At 34.6% G+C, this 9,166-nt stretch overlaps 1 protein-coding gene across 1 annotated transcript in view; it reads left to right on the top strand.

Annotated features, from left to right (window-relative positions):
- The first annotated feature begins 1,954 nt into the window (after positions 1-1,954).
- LOC136826689 (uncharacterized) overlaps positions 1,955-9,166 on the top strand; it is a 14,948-nt gene continuing 7,736 nt past the window's right edge. The window contains exon 1 of the mRNA XM_067084063.1: positions 1,955-2,123. The gene's annotated coding sequence lies outside the window, so the exon portion shown is untranslated. The remainder of the gene's footprint in view (positions 2,124-9,166) is intronic.

Consider the following 9,166-nt stretch of genomic DNA (forward strand, 5'->3'; position numbering starts at 1 on the left):
CCTCTATTGCAATTTGGGCATGAAAAAACCCTCTATAGCAATTTTAGAATGCAAAATCCTTCAATTATAATTTGAACATGCAAGCTCCCTCTATTGCAACCCTCTATTACAATCTGAGCATTCGAAACCCCTCTATTGCAGTTTGAGCATGAAGACCCTTCTATTGCAATTTGAGCATGCAAACTCCCTCTACTGCAATTTGAGCATGCAACCCCCTCTATTACAATTTGAGTATGTAAATTACCTCTATTGCAATTTGAGCATGAAAACTCCCTCTATTGCAATTTGAGCATGAAAACTCCCTCTATTGCAATTTGAGCATGAAAAATCTCCCTATCATAATTTGAGCATGAAAACTCCCTCTATTGCAATATGAGCATGCAACCCCCTCTATTGCAGTTTGAATATAAAAACTCCCTCTATTGCAATCTGAGCATGAAAACTCCCTCTATTGCAATTTGAGGCTGAAAACTCCCTCTCTTGCAATTTGAGCATGAAAACTCCCTCTATTGCAATTTGAGCACACAAACACCCTCTATTGCAATTGGGCATGAAAATCCTCACTATTGCAATTTGAGCACGCAAACTCCCTCTATTAAAATTTGAGCATGAAAACTCCCTCTATTGCAATTTCAGCATGCAAACTCCCTCTATTAAAATTTGAGCATGAAAACTCCCTCTATTGCAATTTCAGCATGCAAACTCCCTCTATTAAAATTTGAGCATGAAAACCCCCTCTATTGCAATCTAAGCATGAAAACCCCTTCTATAGCAATGCGCACACAAACACCCTCTATTGCAATCTGAGCACACAAACACCCTCTATGGCAATTTCAACATGCAAACACCCTCCATCGCAATTTGAGTACGCAAACACCTATTGCAATTTGGGTACATAAACACCCTCTATTACAATTTGAGCATGCAAACTCCCTCTGTTGCAATTTGAGCATGCAAACACCCTTTATTGTAATTTGAGCATGCAAACACCCTCTATTGCAATTTGAGCATGAAAACACCCTCTGTTGCAATTTGAGCATGAAAATTTCCTCTATTGCAATTTGAGCATGGAAACCCCTCTATTGCAATTTAAGCATGGAAACCCCTCTGTTGCAATTTGAGCATGGAAACCCCTCTATTGCAATTTGAGCATCGAAACACCCTCTGTTGCAATTTGAGCATGGAAACCCCTCTATTACAATTTGAGCATCGAAACACCCTCTATTGCAGTTTGAGCATGGAAACCCACCCTCTATAGCAATCTGAGCATGCAAACACCCTCTATTGCAATTAGAGCATGAAAATTCCCTCTACAGTAATTTGAGCATGGAAACCCCTCTATTGCAATTTGAGCATGAAAACTCCCTCTACTGTAATTTGAGCAGGGAGACTCCCTCTATTGCAATGTGAGCATGAAAATCCCTCTATTGCAATGTGAGCATAGAAAACCCTCTATTGCAATTTAAGCATGGAAACCCCTCTATTGCAGTTTGAGCATGCAACCCCCTCTATTGCAGTTTGAGCATGGAAACCCTCTTTATTGCAATTTGAGCATGGAAAGCCCCTCTATTGCAATTTGAGCATGGAAACCCTCTCTATTGCAATTTGAGCATGAAAATCCCCTCTATCGTAATTTGAGCGTGGAAACCCCTCTATTGCAATTTGAGCATGAAACCCCTGTTGCAATTTGAGCGTGGAAACCCCTCTATTGCAATTTGAGCGTGGAAACCCCTCTATTGCAATTTGAACTTGGAAACCCCCTATTGCAATTTGAGCGTGGAAATCCCCTCTATTGCAATTTGAGCATGCAAACGCCCTCTCCCGCAAATTAAAAGGCCCTTCTCATTACGGGCCAAGCAGCTCAGAATCTAGTCTTGCATTTTTATCTGGCCAGATTAGACGCGATAAGCTGATAAAGAACGCGATAAAAGTCCCAGCGATCAACGACAGAGCTGTTGATCATAATTAGTGATCAGTAACGATCGTCTCTTTTTTTCTAGTGACACTAGTGCGGATTAGTGTGAATTAGTGTTTGACCAGCTGAGGAATACCACGTATTTATAATCTTCAGGGCGGCAGTGCTGATCACGGAAAAGGAACTTTAAAAAATTAAAAATAAAAAGGTTCGTATTTATCAGTTTTGTTTAAAATAGATTAAATCAATACTACTGACACGAGCGTGTGAAGTAAGATTTAAGCTGATATATACTGTATATATATATATATATATATATATATATATATATATATATATATATATATATATATATATATATATATATATATATATAAATTAAAAGAAGGTTCGCAATTAGCAATTCTGTTTAAATTGGATTAAATCACTACGAATGACACCAGTCTGTGAAGTAAGATTGCTTTTTTTATCATTCTTCGTCGTGGTATTAAACATACGTGTAAGAGTCTTAAGGACAATATTCCACCTTGTGTTTAATAAAATGAAATTAATTAAGACCTAATTCAATAAAGTGTCTTAATTGTTTTCGCGTTTTGAAAGATTTCGTCTGAAGTTGTTTCATAATATTTCGAAACGATTTCGTGTCTTCAAAACACCCTCTATTTCCCAAATTAGTGGTTAAGTGTTAAAGGGAATAAAACGCCTGATCTGGACTTCTGAACTCCGACCAACCAATCTCGGCCTTCGTTATCCCCGGGCGACAGAAAATGAAACGGGAAGATTAATTCTATAAGGGAAAATTAAATCCGCAAGTTCAAATAAAGTTAATTTGACACATCCATCTCGTTCATCATTTACGAGAGGCCTATACGACGGGTAAATTAATGCCCCTTATCTTGCTTAGGCCTAATGTCCCAAAAGGGAAGCGGAAAAGGAGAGAGAGAGCGAGAGGGGAAGCGGAAAAGGAGAGAGAGAGAGAGAGAGAGAGAGAGAGAGAGAGAGAGAGAGAGAGAGAGAGAAATTAACGTGAGTTGAGTCCCAGAACAGGCACAGATTAAATCGGTTTCTCTTAGAAGATTAGATAATGATGCTATTAGTCACCGGTGTACACAGCTGTTTGTATGTGTAATTCTAATATTTTCTATGCTGTAAAAGCTAAACAAAAAAACTTTGCATAATTCCCCTTCCAAACCACACCAAATGTGAATAACCCCTTTACCCGTTAGATCCGAGTTAAATATACTTAAAAATTTTTAATTTTCTTGAATCTTCATCTTCGAAAAGAGTAGCCAATTTTAGACCTCCGTCTAATTTGTCTATCAGTCGGTCTTTAGAGACACTAGTCCATCATAGAAAAATAAGTAGTTTCCGTACCAAGCTGAGCAAAAACTAAATAGTTTCTTTACCAAGCTGAACACAAAGTAGATCGTTTCCTTCACAAGCTGAACGCAAAATAAATACTTTCCTTCCCAAGCTGAACACAAAATAAATAGTTTCCTTACCAAGCTGAACACAAAATAAATAGTTTCCTTACGAAGCTGAACACAAAATAAATCGTTTCCTTACCAAGCTGAACACAAAATAAATCGTTTCCTTACCAACCTGAACACAAAATAAATCGTTTCCTTCCCAAGCTGAACACAAAATAAATAGTTTCCTTACCAAGCTCAACACGAAAAAATCGTTTACTTCCCAAGCTGAACACAAAATAAATCGTTTCCTTACCAAGCTGAACACAAAATAAATAGTTTCCTTATCAAGCTGAACACAAAATAAATCGTTTCCTTCCTAAGCTGAACAAAAAATAAATCATTTCCTTCCCAAGCTGAACACAAAATAAATCGTTTCCTTACCAAGCTGAACACAAAATAAATCGTTTCCTCACCAAGCTGAACACAAAGTAAACCGTTTCTTTCCTAAGCTGAACACAAAATAAATCGTTTCCTTACCAAGCTGAACACAAAATCAAACACAAAGCTGAACAGAAATAAATAGTTTCCTTACCAAGCTGAAACACAAAATAAATCGTTTAAATCGTTTTACCAAGCTGAACACAAAATAGTTTCCACACAAAGCTGAACACAAAATAAATAGTTTTCTTACCAAACTAAACACAAAATAAATCGTTTCCTTCCCAAGCTAAACACAAAGTAAATAGTTTCCGTCCCAAGCTGAACACAAAGTAAATCATTTCCTTCCCAAGCTGAACAAAATAAATCGTTTCCTTACCAAGCTGAACACAAAATAAATAGTTTCCTTACCAAGCTGAACACAAAAATAAATAGTTTCCTTACAAAGCTGAACACAAAATAAATCGTTTCCTTCCCAAACTGAACACAAAATAAATAGTTTCCTCACAAAGTTGAACACAAAATAAATCGTTTCCTTACAAAGCTGAACACAAAATAAATAGTTTTTCAAACTCCCACATGCTGAAACAAAATAAATCGTTTCATACCAAGCTGAACACAAAATAAAATACAAAGCTGAACACAAAATAAATCGTTTCCTTCCCAAGCTGAACACAAAATAAATAGTTACCTTCCAAAGCTGAACACAAAATAAATCGTTCCCCTACCAAGCTCAACACAAAATAAATCGCTTCAACTGCAAAATAAATAGTTTCCTTACCAAGCTGAACACAAAGTAAATCAAGCTGAACACAAAATAAATCGTTTCCTTCCCAAGCTCAACACAAAGCTGAACACAAAATAAATAGTTTCCATACCAAGCTGAACACAAAATAAATCTTTCCTTCCCAAGCTGAACACAAAATAAATAGTTTCCTCACAAAGCTGAACACAAAGTAAAAGATTTCCCTCCCAAGCTGAACACAAAATAAATCGTTTCCTTACCAAGCTCAACACAATATAAATCGTTTCCTTACCAAGCTCAACACAAAATAAATAGTTTCCTTACCAGGCTGAACACAAAATAAATATTTTCCTTACCGAGCTGAACACAAAATAAATCATTTCCTTCCCAAGCTGAACACTAAATAAATAGTTTCCTATACAAAGCTGAACACAAAATAAAAAATTTCCTTCCCAAGCTGAACACAAAATAAATCGTTTCCTTACCAAGCTGAACACAAAATAAATAGTTTCCTTACCAAGCTGAACACAAAATAAATAGTTTCCTCACAAAGCTGAACACAAAATAAATAGTTTCCTTCCCAAACTGAACACAAAATAAATAGTTTCCTCAAAAACCTGAACACAAAATAAATAGTTTCCTTCCCAAGCTGAACACAAAATAAATAGTTTCCTCACAAAACTGGACACAAAATAAATAGTTTCCTTACAAAGCAGAACTCCTTCACATGCTGAAAACAAAATAAATCGTTTCCTTACGAAGCTGAACACAAAATAAATACTTTCCTCACAAAGCTGAACACAAAATAAATCGTTTCCTTACCAAGCTGAACACAAAATAAATAGTTTCCTCACAAAGCTGAACACAAAATAAATCGTTTCCTTACCAAGCTCAACACAAAATAAATCGTTTCCTTCCCAAGCTGAACACAAAATAAATAGTTTCCTTACCAAGCTGAACACAAAGTAAATAGTTTCTCACAAAGCTTCCAAAATAAAAGTTTCCTTCCCAAACTGAACACAAAATAAATAGTTTTCAAAAACCTGAACACAAAATAAATAGTTTCCTCAACTGAACAAAATAAATAATTTCCTTACAAAACTGAACACAAAATAAATAGTTTCCATACTTCACATGCTGAACACAAAATAAATCGTTTCCTTCCGAAACTGAACACAAAATAAATACTTTCCTCACAAAACTGGACACCAAATAAAAGATTTCTCTCTGAACCAAGCTGAACACAAAATAAATCGTTTCCTTACAAAGCTCAACACAAAACAAATAGTTTTTCTACAAGGCTGAAGCTCAATACAAAATAAATAGTTTCCTTACCAGGCTGAACACAAAATAAATATTTTCCCAAGTTGAACACAAAATAAATAGTTTCCTTACCAGGCTGAACACAAAATAAATCGTTTCCTTCCCAAGCTAAAACAACCTGAACACAAAATAAATAGTTTCCTATACAAAGCTGAACACAAAATAAATCTATTCTTACCAAGCTGAACACAAAAAAATAGTTTCCCAAGCTGAACACAAAATAAAATAAAGCTCGTTTCCTTACCAAGCCGAACTCCTTCACATGCTGAAAACAAAATAAATCGTTTCCTTACCAAGCTCAACACAAAATAAATAGTTTCCTCACAAAGCTGAACACAAAATAAATCGTTTACCAAGCTCAACACAAAATAAACCAAGCTGAACACAAAATAAATAGTTTCCTTACCAAGCTGAACACAAAATAAATCGTTTTTCCCAAGCTGAACACAAAATAAATCGTTTCCTTACCAAGCTGAACACAAAATAAATAGTTTCCTTCCCAGGCTGAACACAAAATAAATAGTTTCTCAAAAACCAAGCTGAACACAAAATAAATAGTTTCCTTCCCAAGCTGAACACAAAATAAATAGTTTCCTCACAAAACTGAACACAAAATAAAAGTTTCCTCCCAACTGAACACAAAAGAACTCCCAAGCTCAACACATGCTGAACACAAAATAAATAGTTTCCTTACCAGGCTGAACACAAAATAAAACTTACCGAGCTGAACACAAAATAAATCATTTCCTTCCCAAAGCTGAACACAAAATAAATAGTTTCCTTACCAAGCTGAACACAAAATAAATAGTTTCCTCACAAAGCTGAACACAAAATAAATCGTTTCCTTTCCAAGCTGAACACAAAACAAATAGTTTTCTCACAAAGCTGAACACAAAATAAATAGTTTCCTTACCAAGCTGAACACAAAGTAAATCGTTTCCTTCCCAAGCTGAACACAAAATAAATCGTTTCCTTCCCAAGTTGAACACAAAATAAATAGTTTCCTTACCAGGCTGAACACAAAATAAATAGTTTCCTTCCCAACCTGAACACAAAATAAATCGTTTCCTTCCCAACCTGAACACAAAATAAATAGCTTCCCAAACTGAACACAAAAAGCTCACAAACCTGAACACAAAATAAATAGTTTCCTTCTATTGAACACAAAATAAATACTCACAAAACTGAACACAAAATAAATAGTTTTACCAAGCTGAACACAGAACTTATCACTTCACAAGCTGAACACAAAATAAATCGTTTCCCCTTACGAAACTGAACACTAAGCTGAACAAAGCTGAACACAAAATAAATAGTTTCCTTACCAAGCTGAACACAAAATAAATAGTTTCCTCACAAAATAAAAAGCTGAACACAAAATAAATAATCTGAACACAAAACAATCGTTTCCTTCCAAGCTGAACCCAAGCTGAACACAAAATAAATAATAAATCTGAACAAAAATAAATAGTTTCCTTACCAAGCTGAACACAAAATAAATCCGTTTTACCAAGCTGAACACAAAATAAATAGTTTCCTTATCCAGGCTGAACACAAAATAAATCGTTTCCCTTCCCAACCTGAACACAAAATAAAGCGTTTCCTACACAAAGCTGAACACAAAATAAATCGTTTCCTTACCAAGCTAAACACAAAATAAATAGTTTCCTTACCAAGCTGAACACAAAATAAATAGTTTCCTTTCCAAGCTGAACACAAAATAAATCGTTCCCTTGCCAAGCTAAACACAAAGTAAATCGTTTCCGTCCCAAGCTGAACACAAAGTAAATCATTTCCTTACCAAGCTGAACACAAAATAAATAGTTTCCTTATCAAGCTGAACATCGTTTCCTTACCAAGCTGAACACAAAATAAATAGTTTCCTTACCAAGCTGAACACAAAATAAATAGTTTCCTTACCAAGCTGAACACAAAATAAATAGTTTCCTTCCCAACCTGAACACAAAATAAATAGTTTCCTTACCAAGCTGAACACAAAATAAATAGTTTCCTTACCAAGCTGAACACAAAGTAAATCGTTTCCTTGCCAAGCTGAACACAAAATAAATAGTTTCCTTATCAAGCTGAACACAAAATAAGTCGTTTCCTTCCCAAGCTGAAAACAAAATAAATCGTTTCCTTACCAAGCTGAACAAAAAATAAATAGTTTCCTTCCCAAGCTGAACACAAAATAAATCGTTTCCTCACAAAGCTGAACACAAAATAAATAGTTTCCTCACAAAGCTGAACACAAAATAAATCGTTTCCTTACCAAGCTAAACACAAAATAAATAGTTTCCTTACCAAGCTCAACACAAAATAAATCTTTTCCTTACCAAGCTAAACACAAAATAAATCGTTTCCTTACCAAGCTGAACACAAAATAAATAGTTTTCTCACAAAGATGAACAAAAAATAAATAGTTTCCTTCCCAAACTGAACACAAAATAAATACGTTTCCTCACAAAGCTGAACACAAAATAAATAGTTTCCAAGCTGAACACAAAATAAACACAAGCTGAACACAAAATAAATAGTTTCCTCACAAAGCTAAACACAAAATAAATAGTTTCCTTTACCAAGCTCAACACAAAATAAATCACAAAATGAAAAAACAAAATAAAGTTTCCTTCCTGAACACAAAATAAATAGTTTTTCCAAGCTGAACAAAGAAGAACAAAAATAAATAGTTTCCCTTGAACACAAAATAAATAGCTGAAGCTGAACACAAAATAAATAGTTTCCTTTTCTCAAATAAAAGTTTCCTTACCTGAACACAAAATAAATAGTTTCCTTACCAAGCTGAATACAAAATAAATAGTTTCTGAAAACTTCCCAAGCTAAACACAAAATAAATCGTTTCCTTCCCAAGCTGAACACAAAACAAATAGTTTCCTCACAAAGCTGAACACAAAATAAATAGTTTCTTACAAGCTGAACACAAAATAAATAGTTTAAACACAAAATAAATCGTTTACCTTAAAAGCTGAACACAAAATAAATCGTTTCCTTACCAAGCTGAACACAAAATAAATAGTTTCCTTACAAAGCTGAACACAAAAGAAATAGTTTCCTTACCAAGCTGAACACAAAATAAATAGTTTCCTTACCAAGCTGAACACATAATAAATCGTTTCCTTCCCAAGCTGAACACAAAACAAATAGTTTTCTCACAAAGCTGAACACAAAATAAACAGTTTCCTTACCAAGCTGAACACAAAATAAATAGTTTCCTTACCAAGCTGAACACAACATAAATCGTTTCCTTACCAAGCTGAACACAAAATAAATCGTTTCCTTACCAAGCTGAACACTAAATAAATCGTTTCCTTA

Source organism: Macrobrachium rosenbergii, chromosome 41 (assembly GCF_040412425.1).
Source record: "Macrobrachium rosenbergii isolate ZJJX-2024 chromosome 41, ASM4041242v1, whole genome shotgun sequence".
Taxonomy (NCBI): domain Eukaryota; kingdom Metazoa; phylum Arthropoda; class Malacostraca; order Decapoda; family Palaemonidae; genus Macrobrachium; species Macrobrachium rosenbergii.